This window comes from Esox lucius, chromosome 7 (genome assembly GCF_011004845.1).
Source record: "Esox lucius isolate fEsoLuc1 chromosome 7, fEsoLuc1.pri, whole genome shotgun sequence".
In the NCBI taxonomy this organism is placed as follows: domain Eukaryota; kingdom Metazoa; phylum Chordata; class Actinopteri; order Esociformes; family Esocidae; genus Esox; species Esox lucius.
In genome coordinates this window covers 10,040,447-10,061,246 of record NC_047575.1, presented here as the reverse complement: position 1 = coordinate 10,061,246, position 20,800 = coordinate 10,040,447, and the positions used below count along the sequence as shown (strand labels likewise).

Below are 20,800 nucleotides of genomic sequence, written 5' to 3'. Positions count from 1 at the left end.
TGCTGCTGACCGCGCCCTCAACCCGATACCGAACCATCAGCACCGGTGAGCCGGGGGAGTCAAAGATGCTGCTGTTGCCTTCAGTGCGGTGAAGGATCACAACCATTGTGTAGTCCGCGGATTCAGGTGGATTGGCTTGGTTCATTACTGCATGCCTGAAGCCTATGCCTACGGAAGACGGAGAAGTCTGCAGCATTTCACCTTCATGCTCTGTAAATATTCTAGAAGACCGCAGGAATTCTGCCGCGAACACCGGGATAATTCTAACCAACCACGTTGTCTGTCTTTCGGGTGTTGAAGCGAAGAATAATGCACAGGTAAGACCACGCAATGCCCTCGATAAATAAACACTTACAGTTATTGTTCCAGGTGTTGCAGTAAAGATTGTACCCGTAGACTCCCCGACCGGTGGTGTATGGTTTTGCTATAAGGATCAATCAAGACCTGTGATTGTCTGCACTAGCATTCAAAATAATATAAAATGTTCCTGTCGTTAAATCATTGTATGTCTTTAACTAATAATACGTTATGTTTATAATATACATGTGGAAATATTCTTTCTGGATTGGCCGAGTTAAAGCAGCATCACTTTAAAGCCAAAATCATGCGAGGATAAAGTCGCGTAATTGCATGCGGGTAGTAGAAGTAGATATTGGCAGTATAGCCGCAAAAATATAGCTTATTTTAAATGTCTAATCGCGCAATGATTAAACATTTCATTACGGCGTTAGTACTAGTGTGCTAGTGGATTAGATGTGGGCTTTGGGTCGTTTCACACTTGACAAAACTATTGTGAAGGTGGTGCTCTACGGTGTTGTATAGGTGATGCACAGCCCCCTCAACTAACTGCAACGATGTACAGTAATCATCACCATTTTGTAATTTCATCATATTTGTTTCCTAGAACAAAACAAGATTCATATCCTAAGCACCACACACACACACACACACACACACACACACACACACACACACACACACACACACACACACACACACACACACACTTGTTTTACTGTACCTGTGAAGATTTTTTGGGAACAACATGTACCCCCCCCCCCACTCAGAACCATAACCGTAACCCCTGGAAAATGTCCTCACTGGTAATGATTAATGATTAGTTACTGTACTTTGGAGGACTAATGTGTACACACACACACACATACACACACACCCAGACAAACATTAGGAGTGTATCTTATCTCCTCCGTACTTCATCACCCAGTCAGTTAATGGTAACAAACCATTGGCAGTTTACTGCCAGCCGGTAGAGGTGTCCTAGTGCAATGTAATTTATTATCTACTGCTCCCCCCTCAAACTCTCTGTCTCCCAATCTCTCTTCTCTCTTTTTCTGTCGGGCTGCTTGTCTCTCGTTCCCTGTCCCTCCTACGTCTACCTGAATTCTCTCTCTCATTCTCTCACTCTCTCCTTAATGAAGTAGCATCATAACACCTGCACCTCACTCCCCAGTGGCCTAACCCATCCAGAGTGGATCACAGCTGAGACTCTGACAGTGACATCGGGCCTCACTCGGTCCTTAACACACCCTGTGCTCGGACTGCAGCACACCACCACTCCAATCTCTAGGGTGGTCAGTGAGGCTAGCCGACTGATTAAATGTTATGTTCGAATAGCTTACAGGCACTACTGTTTCGCTTGATTCGTGTGTCTCCCGTCTTCACGGACTATCTGATTAGCGGTCAAACGTAGCCTACAGCTATCTGATAATCCTCGCTGTTTGAACACGGTGGTGAGGTAGCCTGCCTGTCTGGTACTCGGGCTGACTGACAGAGAGGATGCTGCTTATTCCCACAACAATGATTCCTTCTTTTTTTCCAGTTGATCCTTTTAGCCATTTATCACTCGAGATCAGAATCATATGGAGAGAGGCCTGGCCAGGAGGGCAGCTTGAGAAGAAAAACAAGCCAACCGTCTCATTATCTGAGCATATCCTGAAACCTTGTGTACAGACACCCAGTATGACGGTCGGATTCACTCCCTCAGGTTCTTTGTCTTCCTCACCGGGCCACTAATGACATATCGTTTTGCCCGGTGCATGTGTTTTAATCACCGGGGAAAAATACCAAATTACCCGCACAAACGTGACAGGGATTACCTTGTAATTGTCTTCAGTAGCCAGTGGCAATCAACAATCTGAAGGTAATGAGTTTATTATCAGGAAAGGTGGAGCCAGGGGAAGTAATTACCTGACTTTGTTTTCAGCGTCCGAAATATGCTCCACAAATACATTTTGTTATTGTTGTTATTAAAAATAGATTTTACTCATTCCTTTCGGCCACAGACTGCAAAAATACACTGGTGAAACCCACTGATTTCTATTCATATAACCATCTTTACAAATGAAACCTGCTGTGCTGCTCAGTGCAATGCTAATTAATTTTAGCCCCATTCAGATGGATAGAGCCCCACTGAGTCCCAGGCCTTCCAACCAGGCGTTCAGAGAGGAGTCCAGTTGTATGTGGAATGCTGCAGGAGGGCCTCACTTTTACACCATGGTGGTGTCACGGTGCGGAAACAGCGTTACCGCCTGTTGTCTTGAGGCGCGGGTGCTTGAGACGTGACGCTGCAGAGCTGTCGTTTCCGTCTTCGTCACGTATCAGCCGAGTGTCAACGACGCCTTCGGTTGACTGGGACGGGTCCTTTCTGTAGCTGTAATGAGGAAAAACTCCGCTTGGAACAGGCTGTTGGATGAAGAGGGCTTTTCATCTAAGGAATATTTCAGGCGAGGTTCAGAAATGGCTGTTAACGTTTAAAGCGGGCGGACGCTTGCTGCGAAATACACGTCTTTGTCCGCATAACGGCTATGATTTGACTGTTTTGATGACAGTTGTAGGGAGTCAACAGTGATGAAGCAATACTTGTTTCGTAAGTAGATCTGATTCTGTACAGAGACATTTCAGTCAAAGGCATATCAGTCAATACGCAATGAAATGAGACAGGATTTTAGTGCTTGAGGTAATGAAGAGCCCAATTGGAGATGACATGATTGTGTTTGTTTGTGTTCTTGTTAGTGTGTCTGCGTGCGTGTTTTCATCATTGTCTTATCAGTGCACTTGTGTACGTGTGTGTTAGTGCAAGTCCCATTTTTGTTTGTGAAGCACGTGTGTGAATGCGTCTGTGTGTGTGTGTGCGGGAGAGGGCGCCTGCTATGTGCATGTGCCTCATGTGTGTTTTTTGTGTGCTTTGTGTATCCGTTGCTGTGCCTTTGTGTGTGTATGGGGGGGAGTTGTAGACATTAGCTCTGGCTTGTGTGACTCTCCATCATGCCCCACCAAGGTCGTGTCCACAGACTGAACACTGGGCCTGCCCTGCTGCACTCCTGGCCCAGCCAGAGAAATGGGCTCTGCCCGGAGAGCACTGCTGCTTTTAATCAGGCCTGACGCGTGACTCAGCCGCATGCCAGCTGCACATTCAGCCAAACGGGGATCGCTTCCCTGGACGATGATGAAGAGGGGAAAAAAAAGGTCATGCTGCGATCTTTGTTTCTCTCTCTACACCTTCGGGGAGCACTGCTTTATATATTTCATTCGGGGGACATTGGCTCTGCTGAACTCTGCCTGCTAACTGGAATGAGTTAGGAAATGCCGTAGGTGCCCGTGGCACTTGGCAATATGAGGCATTATGTTGAAGGGAGCAGTCTGAAGGGCCTTGTCCCGAACGGAACGCTATTGGTTAAAAATTCCATGTGGGTCACTGAGCTATTTTTGTCGGGAAACACTTAAGACGAATTGTACTTATATCAGGAAGGATAATGTTACAATCCCAAGAGTGGGCACCGGGGATGACTGAGCAAAACAATCTGCTTTACCAGAGCTACATGATGCAGCGTCACATTGGTAACTATAGGAAACTATATAATGGTCCAAAATAGCTGTAAGTATCAGTTTTTCCAGATCCTGAGGGGTTGCTTGAATGCTACATTGGAACCAAGACACAGTGGAGGGAAAGAGAGTGGAAGAGACCCAAAAAACAGAGAGAGCCCATCTGATTCTTTTATCACATCTAGTTGTTCTCAGGATGTGGCAACACATTGAACGTGGGAGTGTGTGGCTCACGCTTAAATTCCTTTCAACCAGAGACAGGGAGAGCTAGACATCACTCTGCAGTGTTGGATATGCTAGCTAGCACACGACTCTCCAATGTTGGATATGCTAGCTAGCACACCACTCTCCAATGTTGGATATGCTAGCTAGCACACCACTCTCCAGTGTTGGATATGCTAGCTAGCACACGACTCTCCAATGTTGGATATGCTAGCTAGCACACGACTCTCCAATGTTGGATATGCTAGCTAGCACACCACTCTCCAGTGTTGGATATGCTAGCTGGCACACCACTCTCCAGTGTTGGATATGCTAGCTGGCACTCCACTCTCCAGTGTTGGATATGCTAGCTGGCACACCTGTTGTAACAGGTCTCTTTGTCCGTCTAGTCGGGTAACTAATCATTACCCGATGCAATATCACTACGCGCTTATCTCTTCATCCAGGTTTAGATAGTGAACTCCTGTGTGGGCTGGCATGTGGGGTTAATACATCTGTTGACGTCAACTAATGAATATTAAAAAAAAATTGTCATCGTCGCGAGCCCGGGCAATGGGTCGATAATGAAACCAAGTTAAGTAGGAGGTCATCATCGTTGCAACGCGTGGGCTTGCGGCGTGTTCTTGCAGGGGGAGAACCTCCAATCTCGGATCAACTTTCACCCTGGCTACGGGCCGGTTACACTGCCTGTTTTTAGGTAGATACACAACTTATGTTGTGCCCGACGAGAGGCCTGAAAACATGGGCCCAGTGTAGTCCATGCCCTCCGAGAAATGAAACAGGATATCACCCTGTCCAGATAATGCATTATGCAAGATACCCAGTGGTCCGCGGAAACAAACGGCAGCCCAAGCAGATAAACACTAATGCCGGCCCACCGCTGCTGTGAAGAACATTTGATGAAGGATTCGTCCGTTGTTCATGCCTGGTAAGGGCCAGTCACACATTGAGAAGGATTCGCGTCATTCAACATACTCTGACTCTCATCTGGCAGAAAGCAGGAGGAGGGCAATGGCTCTGAGAAGAGCATGATTAAAGGAAAAGGAGGCAGACAGAGAATTCACCTTTTTACAAAACAAGGCCCCGGGGAAAGATGAAACGAAAAAACAATCTGCCCTTTTCCTCGGTCCCTCATCGCATCATTTCGATGGCTGACCGTAGTAGATTTACGTCGGGGCAGGTCGGCCAGTGTAGGGAGATTTTCATAAAATGTGGTTATTTCACATTAACCTGATGAAGATTAGACAGAATGTCTCATGTGATCACTTGTATATTAATTGAGTGTTAATTGATAAAACATTTAACCAAGGCTCATATTGTTTTCCCATACAGTCTAATTGTCTTCGATTCTTCCACATTTAATTGTAAAGAGAGAGGGATGAACTGTACTCTTGCTCTGGCTGGACTACTGTTCCCATGATCAGTGCAATGAGTGGTTGTTGTTATCTCATACTGAGGACAGAAGGACCTGTGGCTTATCCTTGAGTCTCTTGGCAAAATCTTGGGAGAATGAGAGAAATCACGTCACCATCAAGCCACCGACAGTGGTTTGGGGGCGGATCCCAGAGGGTTGCTGGAAGATTGAAGAAGGATCCATCTGGAAATTAGCATAATGGGAGGAGCTAATATCATTGTTTAACCTTAACCTGTACAAAAGTGTGTTTTCAGAAGTTTGGTTGTTCTGCAGACCAGTATGAGTTGGTTGCTCTGCAGATCAGCACAGCCTTATTACCTTATTAAAGTCTACTTTTGAATTCACAAACTCTGGAGTTGTGTGAAAATGTTGGCGGAAAAAAGGGTAAAAAATTTCCACAAACCCAGCAATTGACGCTTGTGAATGTTGAGATGTTTAGCAGCTGTCGGAGTGTCAGACACCCCCCACCCCTTCTGTCCCTGTCCCCGTCCCCTTCAGACAGACTGCTGACTTGTAAACAGAACCTGTGCTGTTAAATGCTGGGGAATTCTCGTTTATTTCAATTCAGCCTGTCTGTCTCAACAGACGCTCCCTCGGGAGAGAAATTCATGCTGATTTTCTCTAGTATAGGAATGGAGAATTCCATCCCTGTGCCGCATTGCAAGAAAAAAACCTGACTTGTCCTTGCCTTAGGCTGCCTCTTTTGAAGCAGCCTGTGTCGAGTGTCTTCCTGCCCGGTCTCTAGATCGTCCACGTCGATGTCACTGCTCAGCCATCCCTACGGTGCTCTCTGATCCCGGCTAAGATTCCGTAGTATAGTCCAGGGTTTCCCCAGCTGTTGTTGGTGCAGAGCTCCAAGAAGTGAAGGTGTGATACCAGCAGGGCTGTTTGCCCCGGCTTCCTGCCTCTCTCCCCGTTCTGTCTGGGGGGCTTGATAACATGCTGCACTGTCCCCCAAGGCCAACTTCTCATTAGGAATACTGAGAGAACATGTTTGTTTGTGGAAATACAACAATAGGCGCCTCAGTGAGAATGCAATTGCCATTGAGGTAATTAAAAAGAAAAAACACTGGAGCTAAATTGTTGTTTGAATAGAAAAATCACTTCAGTCCTTTTTTGAATGCTGGTTGCTGTAGCTGGGCATTTAGCATATCCTGACTTTAGGTACTGAAGTGGCCATTTGTGAGATGTGCAATTTTGGATGGGTTTCAAGAGAGTACTACTTGATTGATGTCTACCTGCAAATCTTAGCTATTTTCCTATTGCATTTATGTGTACGATCCTTGTACATTACTGAATGTGTTTGGACAGTAAAGAGTAAAGAGCTATACACAGTGTGCTTTCAGTATTGGAGTGTGCAAGAAAGCTAAGTTTGAAAGCAACACTGCAAAGACTACTACAACAGAAGTTTTCTGTCTGCTGGCCTTGGGGCCTGGGGTACTGCATGTTTTCATAGCCCTTTAATCAGGGTCTGATTTAGACCTGGGTCACCAGGTGAATGCAATTAACTATCAGGTAGAATAGAAACTAGCAGTAATCCAGGTCCCCAGGTTTGGAGTTTGCCTGCAGTGTAGTAGTCCTTTTGACCCTTTGTTCACACAGTTTCTCTGAGTAATTCAGTGCCTAAAGGGGCTTGACCTCACTCTACTTGAGCCTGAATCCCATTATCTGACGTAGCACATCGGATGTGCCCTTTTTTCTGAAAAGATGGGCATTCTTTTTCTCCTGGGTTGCGAAAGACATTTGCTAGTTATACGCTAACCTTCAGCCTCAAATACACATTTCAGTCCATTATAATGCACATATTCTTAAGTGTGAGGCAAGTCCAGTTCAGAGACGCTCTGAATAGAGCAAGTCTATTAGACCACAAAAGACACCACCCCTGAAGCTCGGAAATTGGAATATTTCGACTGATGGGTTTTGATTGTTGGGCTGGACTGAGGTGAGAAAGGGTTTGGCTAGATCATTGCATTGAAAGTGACCGTTTCCAGACTAAACGACAAGAGTTTTATAGATTATCTGGGAGTAATTATAGAGGTGACGAATACAGGTTGCATAAACTATTTTCTGTGTTTGAAAAATTTGCCACACGAAGGCGATCACTGGGAGGAAACTGGGAAAGAGAAGGCTAAATTTACATCTGAATCAGAATCACCTTGTACTTGCTAAGTACATAAACACATTCTGAATTTTATTTAGGTTCCCTGAGTAATTGGTCGAAATCACTGCCTAGCAGTTGAGCTGCGAAACTGCGGCCAGGTGTTTGAATCCTAACTGTGGCATATCAACAGTGTCGTAAGTCCCGCAAAGGCTGTCTCAGATTTGCCCTGGTGTCTCCCTGGTGGGATGGGGTGTTATTGCACATAACCGCCATTTCTAGTTGCACTCTAGAGACTCCATGCTGTGCAACGGGCACCTGCAAGCTGAGTTGTGGTAGATGGCTGGGTGAAGCCTTCTCATCCAGCCAGGACTAGGTAAACCTCCTGGCTGGCCACTGCGATAAGGAGAATGACTTTACTAGATGTGCATCGGAAGACGCGTCTCGTTTCGCAAATCACGTGCAACCACTCTGGAGGTGTTGTGAGCGGGCTTGACCGTAATCGCAAAAACGGAAATCCCAAAAGGGAGAGGGGTGAAAAATGGGCTAAAAGTGTCATTTGACTTGATTTTGCAGATGCAAATACATTAGTGCAGTCACATTACGTCTGGATTATATCAGGGTTTTATTTGGTTAGCTTGAATATCCTGTTTATTATTTGTGTCATCATCTTAAATCAACTGAATTATACTGGTTTCAAGTAAAATGGCTATTTTGGTACAGTCACTGTCAATAACTTGGCATTCTTGATTCTTGAAAAAAATTATGCATCCAAAATCGGTATTCTACAAAGATGACAATCAAATAGAATGTTGGAGCATCACTCAAAAGAAAAACATTGTTGTAAGCATATTAGAATCATATTAGAATCATATTAGAACCCTCACACATTTTCTTGTCATTGTTCAGAAATAGTAATTCCGTTGGCCTTTCTGCCACTGTGATGCGTGCCCATCCATGCCTGGCACCGGTGCGTCCTGTGCTGAAACTCTACGGCTGGTCTTTTTTCCCACATAAAAGACCAACTACTGGGCTTGTTTATGTCTAGCTTAATTTGTTTGTCTGGGGTTTAGTTTCCCCCCGGTGAGTCATTCGAATCTCGGTCTTCCCTGTATTAAATCCTCTGGCCTCCGTTGGTTATGACAGCACATTTCCTCTCAAAGGGGACTCAGGAAATTGTGTTTTTAAGAACTCCGTTTGTATTTCCATCCACTCCTTCTATTATCTATGCTGCTACCCCCCCAACACACGCGCACACACACACGCGCGCACGTGCACACAGTCACTTACACTCTCTCACAATACACACACCCACATGCAGCGAAACTATTCCCTAAACACACACACACACACACACACACTGTATATAAGATTTACAAACTTGTACTATGCTCCTTTTTAAATATGCATTGACAAAACCCCAGACACACACACTTGTACGAACCCGTGTTTCTATATCTCTGGCCAGACAGTGAAGATACTGTAAAAATCGCTCCTTATGGCGCGTGACACTTTTGTGTGTCAGTTGACTGAGAAACAATACATACAAATTCCTGAGCTGCGTAATCTTATTTTGAATGTCCTGTACGAACTGTATTGACATGGAAAAACAAAGCAATTCTCCTGATTCATGAATTGGATTGTGACGTTCACACATTTTAACATAAATAAACTGCTTCTTTTGGGCACCTGGTTACCAGCTCATCAAAGAATTGGCACCTGGTGGTTGTTATGCAGAGCCAAGGCTACTTTCAAATTCTGGACTTGGCAGAATCTTCTCCCCAGAGACGCTGCGCGTGTTAGTCCACCCAGGCGATGTTGTGCGTTTAGTGACCTACCATGCGGAACGCTGGGCCTCAATTTATGAAGGAAAAAAGTATACACTGCCTTTTTCCAGAATTCATTTCAAAAGTTCTGTGTGTAACTTGCAAACTATTGAATGATATTGCAAACTGCAGCAGTGCCTACTCTGTAACTCATTTGAATTAAGGACAGTGCCAAGTATTTAAAATGTACATATTTGGTGACTCCTCTGTATTTCTGTTCTGTTAAAATGCCACCGCTGCTTTGTACTCAGCCACACACCGACACCCAACGAATTCAAAATAAGATCTGCAAGTTAATGGTAACTGACCTGCTCTGTGAATATCCTTTATTCACAGGGTGACTAAACCTGAGGGTTACATCAGGTCCTGCGAAACAGAGTAGGGGCCATATTGTCACGGGCAGAAAGAGCGGCGAGGTGTAAACGTGAGGTGGCCCAGGAGAGAAGCATCTGTAAACACGCTTGGGAGTCACGCGAGTGAGATTCTAAACGATTCAGAAGGCCAGTGTTGCAATGTGTTTTGGCTGCTCTCTCCTGGATCTCCTGTCTTGTCCTGGCCATTGCTTTGAACAGACATGCCTAGTAGCTCATTCAACACATGGAAAGCAGGCTGTAGACCTCCTTAAGAATGCAAATCTCTCCGGGCTTGCATATGGTAGGAGAGTTAGCAGCTGCAGTATCAGCAGTGCAGAGGAACCGATCATACAGAGCCGCTCTTATCGCCTGGGCCCTCTTATTCTTCCCCAAATATGACTGCGGCGCTGTGATGTCTGTGGATCAGAGTCTCCAAATAACAGGGTCTCTTAAGGAATTAGAATAATGCTGTTACAGGTTGTTTTTTTATCGCTTCTTTGCTATTTTCACAACTCCTGGTAAGAAGAAAAATGAAATCAGCTTGATCATCAAACAGCAGTTTGTTCAAACACAAAGAATTGTGCTGTCACTTTTCACGAAAAGTATTACATTTTCAGTCTGCAAACATGCTTCACATTGCAATATGAAGTGATTGTCTTCTCACAAACAATTCCAACATTACTTTCGATATTATTCTCTTCTCTCCGGTTAAAAGAAATGCACTGCATCTTAAAGGTTATTGTTATTTTTGGGATATATATGTGTGTGTGTGTGTGTGTGTGTGTGTGTGTATATATATATATATATATATACACACACATACATATATATATAATCTCAATGCTGTTGTTATGTGAGCAGTTAGTGGAGCGTGGCGCTGGTGGTGCCTGTCGGGTTTGATCCGTGTGACCAACCGTGTGTGGAATGTTTGCACGCATGACTGTAGGTGGATTTGAATTAATGTGTTTGCTAAATGGAATATATTACTATTTATATTATTTATGTTTGAATGAGGCCTGTAGCGTGCCAGTCGCCTACACAGGACGACTCATTGTGGAAGGGCTCTGTCAGCATTGTCGCAACATTCTTTAATGTGTCAAATTGATCCCCTGAAGGATGACTCACCAACAGGTGATTTCCCAAAAAACATGAATTCATCTGTTCATTAATTTGTTGCCTAATCCGACTGCTGTTCTCAGGTAATCTTTTAACTGTTTGTAAACCTACGGATATTTACCTGGTGTACAACGGATTTTGAGAACTTCAGAGTATTTTACTTTAGTGTTCACTGCTATTGAAAAGATCAGAGATGTACTGTAAACATGTATTATGGTCTTTATAGTTTCTAAGATCTTTATACTGTGTCTCTCAAAAGTATTCACACTCTTGGACATCTCATTTAATTGTCTTATAACATTAAATTTAAATGGATTTAATTAGGGTTTTTTACCACTGATCCACACACATCTTCTAGAAATCTTCTAGAAACAAAAAGAAATTAAGTAATTGATTGCATAACTACTCACCTTCTTTATGCATTTGGTAGATGCATATTTGCCAGCAATTACAGCCATGAGCCATTTTTCTTTGCCAAATTGCTCAAGCTCGGTCATATTGGATGGGGACCTTTGGTTAACAGCAATTTTCAACTCTTTCCACATACTTTCAATTGCATAAGGTCCAGGCTATTTATTTTTATGCAGCTCAAGTGTGGCTTTGGCTGCATGTTTAAGATCATTGTCCTGCTGGAAGGTGGTCTCTTGCAGACTTCATTATGTTTTCTTCCAAGCTTTCTGTACATTGCAGCATCCATTTTGACCCATTAACCTCACAATCTTTACAGGCCCTGACATAGAGAAGCATCCCCATAGCATGATGCTGCCAGTACCATGCTTCACAGGAGGGATGTTGTTTGCACCAAACCTAGCACTTAGTGTGGACCCCAAAAAGGTCTATTTTGTTCTCATCAGACGATAGAATCTTCTTTCACTTGGTCTTAGTCACTCACTTGCCTTTTGGCAAACACTAGCCGAGATTTGATGTGTTTCATACAAAAAAATAATTGCTTTCTTTTTGCCACACTCCCATAAAAATGGATTTTGTGAAGCACCTGGTCTATTGTAACAATATTCAGTGTCTCTCAGCTCAGTCGTGGAAAAACGTATTTCCTTTAGACTTGCCAGAGGCCTCTTGGTGTGCTCCCTGGCTAGTGCCTTTCTCTGCCGGAGACTCTGTGTTTTGAGGATGGCCTGTTCTAGACATATTCACCGTTGTGCCATATTCTCTCCATTTCTTAATGATGGACTTAAATGTGCTCCAGGGGATATTTAATGCCTTGGAATTGTTTTTATGTCCCACCCCTGATTGGTGCTTTTGAAGAACCGTATTCCAGATTTGCTTTTAATGTTCCTTTGTCTTCATGATGTAGCTTTGTTGGAAATTGTACTAACCAACTGTGTGTTTCCCCTGAGACGGGTGTATTTAATCTGAAATCATGTGAAACACCTTAATTGCACACAGGTGGACTCCATTCAACTAAGTATGTGATTTCTTCAGGCAATTGGTTACACCACAGTTAATTCAGGTTTGTCATAGCAAGGGGGTGAATACTTATTCAATAAATAATTTTTTGTAAATGTGGAACATTTTATTTTATTAACTCAATAAAATGGGAATACTTTTGAGAGCCACCGTTATTCTTTATAAAAATGGTATTTGCATAGAAGACACATTGTGAATGTGACCCCAGTGGGAATCAAACCCACAAGCATAGTGCTTCTGTTACCATGCTCTTACAAACTGAGACACACAGGACCATTACAATATACTCAGTACGATACAATACTATATATAATTACATACAGGTGGGCAATGTATGATTGCCATCCCCTAGGATATCCCATCCTTCTTCCGGCTTGGATTCAACATGACATATCATTTTCCCCAAGGTGCATTTGCAATGAGGACATTTACTGAGGTGTCAATGACAAGCTACGGGCAAAGTCAAATGGGGGATATCTAAACAAAGCATATATACTTTTTGCATTGATGATTGTGATATGAGAATTAAACAGAGATTAAAATCAGACATGCACTGTTCAAATGAACTAGTTCTAGTTCTGAATGCCAGCATGTCTCTACTACTTGAGGTCAAAGTGCAAGGTCAGTTTCCTGTTATCTTCTATGCTAATGTCTGAACACTAAGAGTTTGTCGGTCGTTAAAAACAGATTTTACTCACAGTTTTATTATTCAATAAAACAAATCTTAGTTTCTGAGTTTCTCTGCTGACTCATTGAAGTGTTCTGTAGTGGCAGAACGTGGCTCAGCACCCCAGTGAAGAGGACCTTTTTTGGGAATTCAATATTCTTCCACTAGCAATTGATACATATTTTTACAACTGGTAATGTTGGGTCGATGTTCAGGTTTTAATATCCCTCGATGAAAAGTATTTTCCTAATATTTATACAGAGAAATCAGCTGAGACCAAGGTCTCTTTCACAGCTAAGCCCTATACAGCAAACATAAAACCCATCCAAAATGGAAATAAGACAAACAATAAGAAAAACTATTAACTACCTGTCAATTAACAATTTTAATATTATTTACAAAGGGATAATGCACAATAAAATAATATTTCTGCGGCACACAATGATCATAGCCCATCAATAAACCAATATCCATATGTACATACATCCTAGATTCTTATGTAAGGATGCCTCATATACGCAGTGGTACTGTATTGGTTTTATAAAAGGGAATCCCCCAATTGGCTGTTATATCCACAGGGCAAGACATTGGGCGGGCTTCTTTTGTCAAGATGCCAACCTGTCCTTGAATACCCGTTTTTATGGCCTTATTGTGGTATCTAGTAATCCAGGGTGAGTTGGGAATTGGGAGGACGAATGGCTGGTTGTTTTTGCAACTTTTCATCTCATCCGTTGTCATACCGATGGGCCGAGTATTAGGCGCGGTTGGCCAGCTGTCAGGCATTTTGGATTGGGCTGGTGATCAATCATCACACCTTTCATCAAACAAGATCAATTTAGAGGTATGATGTTCAGTCAGCTAAAATAGAAATGGCTAGTTCAAGTGTGATACCTAATTCTGTTTACAGGACGGTAATAAATTACATTGAAAATAGCAATTTTACAATTTTCTGGTTCACATACATAGTTAAAGTGGTTAAAGTGGTGTCAGAGGGGAATACAAAGGACTGTAGTTTTAGATTACAGTTTTTCACAACTGTCACACATTTCCTGAATGTTTTCTACATTGTTTCCAAACTATCCAACTTAGTTGACCAAACTATCACCATACAGACCAAACCCCTGACTTCTCATACAAACGTAAATATAGTCAAAACCATATCGTCTAACATAGATGAAACTTTGTCCACAGAAGTCACAGAAAAGCCAAAATACAATAACGCTACATAATACCCATTGCACACTGCTGAGAGGAATTTAAAACACTATTCTAAAAGGCATTAATGAATAACCATAACATATTTGAGAATTCCCTCTATTAATATTTTTTTACCTTGCATGATATTATAGAATGTAAATCATGTCTGGAGAGTGTGCTGAGTTTTACAGAAAATACAGAAACGTAACAATAAATGGCCTCCCGGCATGGCAACGGTAGAGATGAAAAGATGTGACACCAAACAGCCATTTCCTCCCCTTTCTCCCATCGCACCTTGGATTACTAGATACCACTCTAGAAGACCATTTAATGTTCATTTTGTGAGGGCGTTTGCACTGTAATTCACCAATAGTAGAAATTTAGCCCAAGAAGACAAGAGGGAGTAATTAAGTTTTACACAGGTATGGGGGTGTTGTCATTAAAACATGAGGGCTTCAGTATCCTCTGTCTGACCTGGACCTGAAATTTTTCACTTACATCTCAGGCTGTATTTTTTGACTCTCTCTTCACCTTGTAAAATGCCATTATCTTGAATCATTTTTCTTGACTGGATTTCTCCAGACTGTATAAGGTTGTTTTTGACCAGCATATTCATGTTGGTTAATTTAATTCTGAAAGTCTTGACAATTAATGCATCAACATTGAAACGGCTCAGGTTTGGCTGTACAGTTTCCCACTTTGTCATTTTGAGTAGATATGGTTGAGTAAATATTGTCAGCCACAGGTAATGGTAACTTTATAACTAGTAATACAAATCTGTTAATAAATTATCCTAAAACAGCCAGGCAACTCTGTTTTCTCCTAACTGTGACCCAGATAGCTAACATGCTGTAGATGGTCTGGGGTGTTTGGTAAAACCCTGGTAGTAACTAATGTATTGTACGTATTGAATCAGTGGGCTAAACAGAGAGAGGTACTCAGTGTGTTGTGCTGAGGCAGGCTGCAATGCAGGAAGGGACAGAGAGAGGAGAGGAGTTTGTGCTTTGGTTGTGCAATTCATATATTCTGTTGATAATAGTGCAGATAATATATGATTATGAACATGGTGTGATGTGATTTAAAAAGTAGCACATTTCAATATGAACATTTTCAAATTGAAGAAAAATTAACTCCAGTCCAAATGAACTGTGTTGGGAGGAATTACTTGATTAGGATTTTTGGCCTTCCCTGTTAATACACCTGCAGGAAAAGCAATCAAATGATTCAGTTTAAAAATGTTAGATGTTTTGGTTTATATCAATTACTGTTCAGCTTAGCACCATTGCTCGGAGGCGTTCACAGTTTAAAAATCAATTTACATTTTTACCAATGCATGAATTTCATAAGAAATCTTATTTTTTCGTCTCTCACCCCCTCGTCTGCTTCCTCTCATTCTTGCTCTTTCTCTACCACTTTGTCCATTCTTCTAAAACACAGGTGAGCTCTTATTACCCCTGCCAGCATCCTGGTTGTTTGTTGACTAATTATGCTTGATAACCCTGACAACTGCATGTTGTGTGTTAGAATGGCAGTGATTTGATTTTGGTTATTGAATGGCAACAGTGCTTTACAAAATCAGTTTTGTGTAGGGTTTTGCAAAAAGTGGGGAATGAAATAGAGATTTGTACATGAACAGGCGAATAGTGCTTATGGGTTGTGGTATATTGTTGTAGTTTTGTGTATATTATAGAACCAGTGTTTCTGTTGATTTTGGAAAATGCCACCATTATTGACCATGTTGATAATCATGGCCTTTCCATGAGAGAGGCTGGGCAGCATAGGGTTACCAAATAGCACAGACATGTAAAAGATGATTAACCGTGTTAGTGTATATTGATGGTTGTAGTTAGTATTTATTGGGCCATTGTGTAATGATTGATTGAAATAATCTTTCATGAGAACATGTTTTAATGCAAGTAGTCGATTTTGTGTAATGTATTTAATGTTTTAGGGTCTTTTAAAATGTTTCATTTAGTTTCATTTTCAGTTTTGGCCTGCATGCTACTGTTCTAAAAGTGAATTCTGTTTGGAGAAATGTGCTCAAGGTATTTAAAGAAATTTGTGAATAAATGTAGTCATGTAATCATGTTTTGCTATTGGATTAACTGGTTTTGAAAAGAGCATCATTGAGATATATGGTATCATGATGTTATGTTTAGGTGATTAAACAAATGTTTAATAATCTAGTACTTTTAATGTTTCACAGTAGAATCATATTTTAAATCAATATTTGTTTTGTGAACACAGTCTAAAAAGAAAATGAAAGTTTTGTTTAATGTTTAGATTTTATGACTGACTGTGTTACAATTCTGACCAGTAGTTTGTTTTGTACTAAGACATTTGAAATTGACCACATGAAAATCATTACAAAGTGATAATAAAACTCAAATACATGACTGTCCATGGGAAGCGCGCAATAAGTTTTTCCATTCCATTGTGGAAAAAGAGCTAGATTTCATGCTAAGCCTGCATTATATGAGTAAGCTTTCGTTGGGAATAGAAATATCATTCACAATCACTATGTGAGTCATAGTTTCTTCTCCAGTTTGAAATGTAACCTGGAGTGTTTTCTTGAAGAAACAGTTTTCTCTTATTTTTCCTTTGAAGCATTCTGTTGGGTGAGTGGTCTTCATGTGTTTGTGTGCATGCGTGTGTGTGTGTGTGTGTGTGTGTTCGGGGATTCCAGTTGCACAATTACGGTTGAATTCCAACAAATCAGAGAATAATGATTTGACAGTTGAAACTGTGGGTTTTCCTCAGAAAAACCTACTAAAAACCTCCCTGTTCAATTTCACATTCGACAGTGGATGGACTGGCGGACATCTTATAAATTAAACTTGTCAATCGATGTGCAGTGGTCTGAAGAGATCTGTCCATTCTATGAATTCTATTTATATGGCTGAAATGACAGCCACCCCACCCCAGTCCGTATATTTAAGAACTTATTTTGTCCCAGCCAGTGAGAGGCTCAAACACTTGACATGATGTTGAATTAGTTATAACCATTAAAAAAAATATTATTAGAAAATACAGCTTAAACATAATAAAATTCTATTTTTATGAATAAATAAACGAATCAGAAAATAACTTCACAGTTTGTACATTTATCCTTTTTCAGGATAAATGTTTGTCATTTATTATTTTTAGGTGTGTCTATTGGTAAGACAGGGTACGCAAAATGGGGCTAGCTCCTCTTCCTCTCCTGAATGCTTTAGCATCCATGTTCAAAAAGTCACATTCTGACCACGTCTTCCATGTGGAAATGTGGTTGGAAGGTTCCGTTCAAATCTAAAGTGGTCCCGTCACAAAGTGATTGAATTCATCTGGAACGACCCCACGAGCAATTCGGATCGGATGATGAATGACACTCACTGTCATCTCTGAAGTTGGTAGCGTAGGTAGGTCTTGTCTTTCCACTAGGAAGGAGAAACTGGAACTAGATTCTCGAGGGAAATGTCAGAATGTGAAGAAGTACTGAAGCTAGAATCTTTCGATCCTGAATCCATTTCTGGACGTACAGTATAGATGTATTTATGAACCTGTTTCCTTGTTGAAGAATATAACTTGCTCACCTAATGAGCCTAGTTATGACATAGTGTGGTTTTGTTCATAGAACTTGAATTTAACAGGGAATTTGATACTTGTTAAGGACTAAGCCATCTATTCACTGTCTTTAGTGTTGTTTTGTACACTCAGTGTCCTCTTGGTAAAAAAGAAGCCATCTCTTTCCATAATGTCAACTCTAGCCAAAAGACACTATCAATTGGGCTGATGTTCCCCTCCAGAGTGTGGTGTCAGGAGATTGTCATTGGGTGTTTGTGTTAAAGTGGCCTGGCTCTGTCCTACGGCCGTGCATATTTCAAACTGATACTCAACATTTATTGTGCAAATTAATATTCAGACAGGCGGACAGACAGACAGGCAGACAAACGGATGGACAGACAGACAGACAGACAGGCAGACAGACAGGCAGACGGACAGGCAGACAGACAGGCAGATGGGCAGACAGACAGGCAGACGGGCAGACAGACAGGCACTGAGAGAAGGGCTGAGATTCCTCAGCACCATCCAGCCATCCCTTTCCCCTCTTTATACTGTGCATTTCTGTCTGCCCCGCTTCCTTTGTCTCTCCTAAATCAGCATAAGACTACACAGACAATGAGCCCACGACTGTGTACACACACACACATACACACACACACCCACCCACACACACACAGAGAGCTTCTCGCAGACTCTGTGTCCATTCTGCCTTGCCAACTGGGACCATATGCATTCGCTGGTTACCCATTCATCCAAACATACTCTGCATACATATATTAAACCTTGTTGAAACTAGTAGGAGAAAACATGCACTTGAAACGGTTCGAGGACTCTGGGAATATCACTTTCCCTCTTTTAAAAGAACTCTTCCAGTATGTGGCTGCGTCTCTGTATTCATGTTTAGGAAAATGTTGCTGAGAATATTTCACCGTTGCGTCGTAAAGCGCCGTGCTATTCGGCAAATGGAACGCTGGCATTCTGGAGGACGTGGAGGAGATAATGAACAGAGGGAGATGATTGGTGAAGGGTAGGCAGGATGTGACCTGTGGCAGGTTGGAGCGAGAACCCAAGGTGGAAAGGTTGTACACGGAGATGAGGGATGAAGGCGCGTGGGGTTATCAGTTGAAAGTGAAGGCCGTACAGGAAATGAGTCATTTGTTTCCATAATTGGCAACACAGAGGTTGCCAGCGGATGTTGTCTTTTTTTCTCTCCCTCGGGCCTTTTGGTTTCATGGGGTTGTGAAGATCATAAATCATGGACCTGGTGCATGCCGGCCTAAGGATAGCCTGTCGAGCTGTTCCAGGAAATCTCTCTTTCTGTCCCTGATTGATGGGGACTTTCCTGGGTGGAGAGAAATGATGGGACAATCCCTCCCCATCTCTCTGATCCCTCCGTCACTCCCCATAATCAATTGAAATGTATTCAACCACCTATATGTTTTCCGTGTGTGGTCATAAATGATGATATCATTACCTGGTCTCCCATGGTCAGTGTGCATTTCCTTTCCACTCAGTACCCTTTAAAAACAGTGGCAGTACCAAGGTTAGTTGGCCCATGTTTAACCAAACCAAAGAAAATAATTAATGAAAGGTGTTAAATAAATGGGAGATATATACATTATTATTATTTGTTTGAAATACACTTCGAAAGAAATGTCATGCATACAAAATACATTATTGGGCTAATTTATGGTATCCTAAAATACCGTAACGCGTGTGTCCTAAAATACATCCCAAAATGTTTTATATGTATATTTTTTTCTGTATGGGTTAAAGTGAAGGGTCGCTGCTCGTGTTACGGTTTTGTGTCCTGACACAATCCCCAGTGAAAGTCCTTGTGTGGCTGTCACCAGATGTAAGTGTCAGTGGCACATATATTTTCAAGGACTGAGTGATTTTCTTTGTGAGCAGTGTCTTTAGCTGAGAGGCTACTACTTGACAAGTATTGTTGCTTCAGTATTGATTTGACGCTAAAACCTGAATAGAAGCAAACAAACGCTTTCCTCAAGCCAGACTCTGCAGTACGCTTGTTATCACTCAAAGCCTAATCTTCAGCTCACATGACACCAGTTGCAGATTCGCTTTGGGGACTCATAAATTGTCCTAGCCTACATTACTTTAAAGACAGTAATGGCTTATTGTATGCATTCTGCTTTAACCCAGTCCTGTCTCTCCCGGCCCGAATGTCTGATTCTGTTTTGTTGAATTAGGGCAGAAGCATCTAGAGACGAGGCGCTGGAATGTTCTGTGCAACTGTGCACGAATCAAAGAGCACAGCAGTGCGGTTTGTCGTTCTTAAGCAGACGGGGCATTTCCAGCCCTGGTGTGTCTGCCTGGTCGCTGCAGATGCTGCTGGTTCTCTGAGCCACATGCAGTCCACCTCAACGGAGAGGGGTTTGGTCTCGGCAGGGAGGGCGCAAACCCCCCGTGACCCCAACATAATATGGCTGTGTGAGCCTGCAGCTGGAGTTGAGATGGCCTCTCGTGGCACCCGCTAACGATTACCTCTCTGACCTCCGAGCAATTGTTATCGGCACATTGCGGCATTACCGTTATAAATGAGCGGATGGAAGGAATGAGAACGGTGTGCCTGATCGTTTTCACTTGACGAGGGCAGAGAGAAGGAGCTTACTGTGTCCTTTACAATAGACCTCATTTGTAAGAGGCGGCTTAAGAATTAGCCAACATTCCTGTTTGTGCCTCCTGGAGGAGAAATCCCAGCGGAGTGTGTGTCGACGGTGAGAACCAATGCCTGTCAGATGAAGGGATCATTCGGGTTGCAACGACTGTCTTTGTGATCCGACTGGCAGCGGCGCGGCACCGTGGACGTACAGGAGCAGGTATGACTACTAATGTGGCCCTGCGGTGCATCGGCGATCCGAGTTGAAACGCCTCCAGTTAACTCCGCTGTCCGTGAACGCCTTCGCACACGCTCCAGATCAGTGTGTGATTACACGACCACTCGGTTAGCTAATGGACTGAGCTCTCCTCCCCATACAATATAGTCTCATTGACCCTGTGACCCTTTTCCACATTTTTCTAGGGCTACTGCCAGGCCAGTCTGTAAACCATGAAGAATGCACTCATCAGCCCCAT

At 42.5% G+C, this 20,800-nt stretch overlaps 1 protein-coding gene across 9 annotated transcripts in view; it reads left to right on the top strand.

The window, feature by feature from the left end:
- The first annotated feature begins 55 nt into the window (after nt 1-55).
- Nucleotides 56-20,800, top strand: part of nrxn2a (neurexin 2a) — a 240,832-nt gene continuing 220,087 nt past the window's right edge. For all 9 annotated transcript variants that reach the window (XM_034293174.1, XM_020048376.2, XM_034293178.1 and 6 more), the window contains exon 1: nt 56-317. The gene's annotated coding sequence lies outside the window, so the exon portion shown is untranslated. The remainder of the gene's footprint in view (nt 318-20,800) is intronic.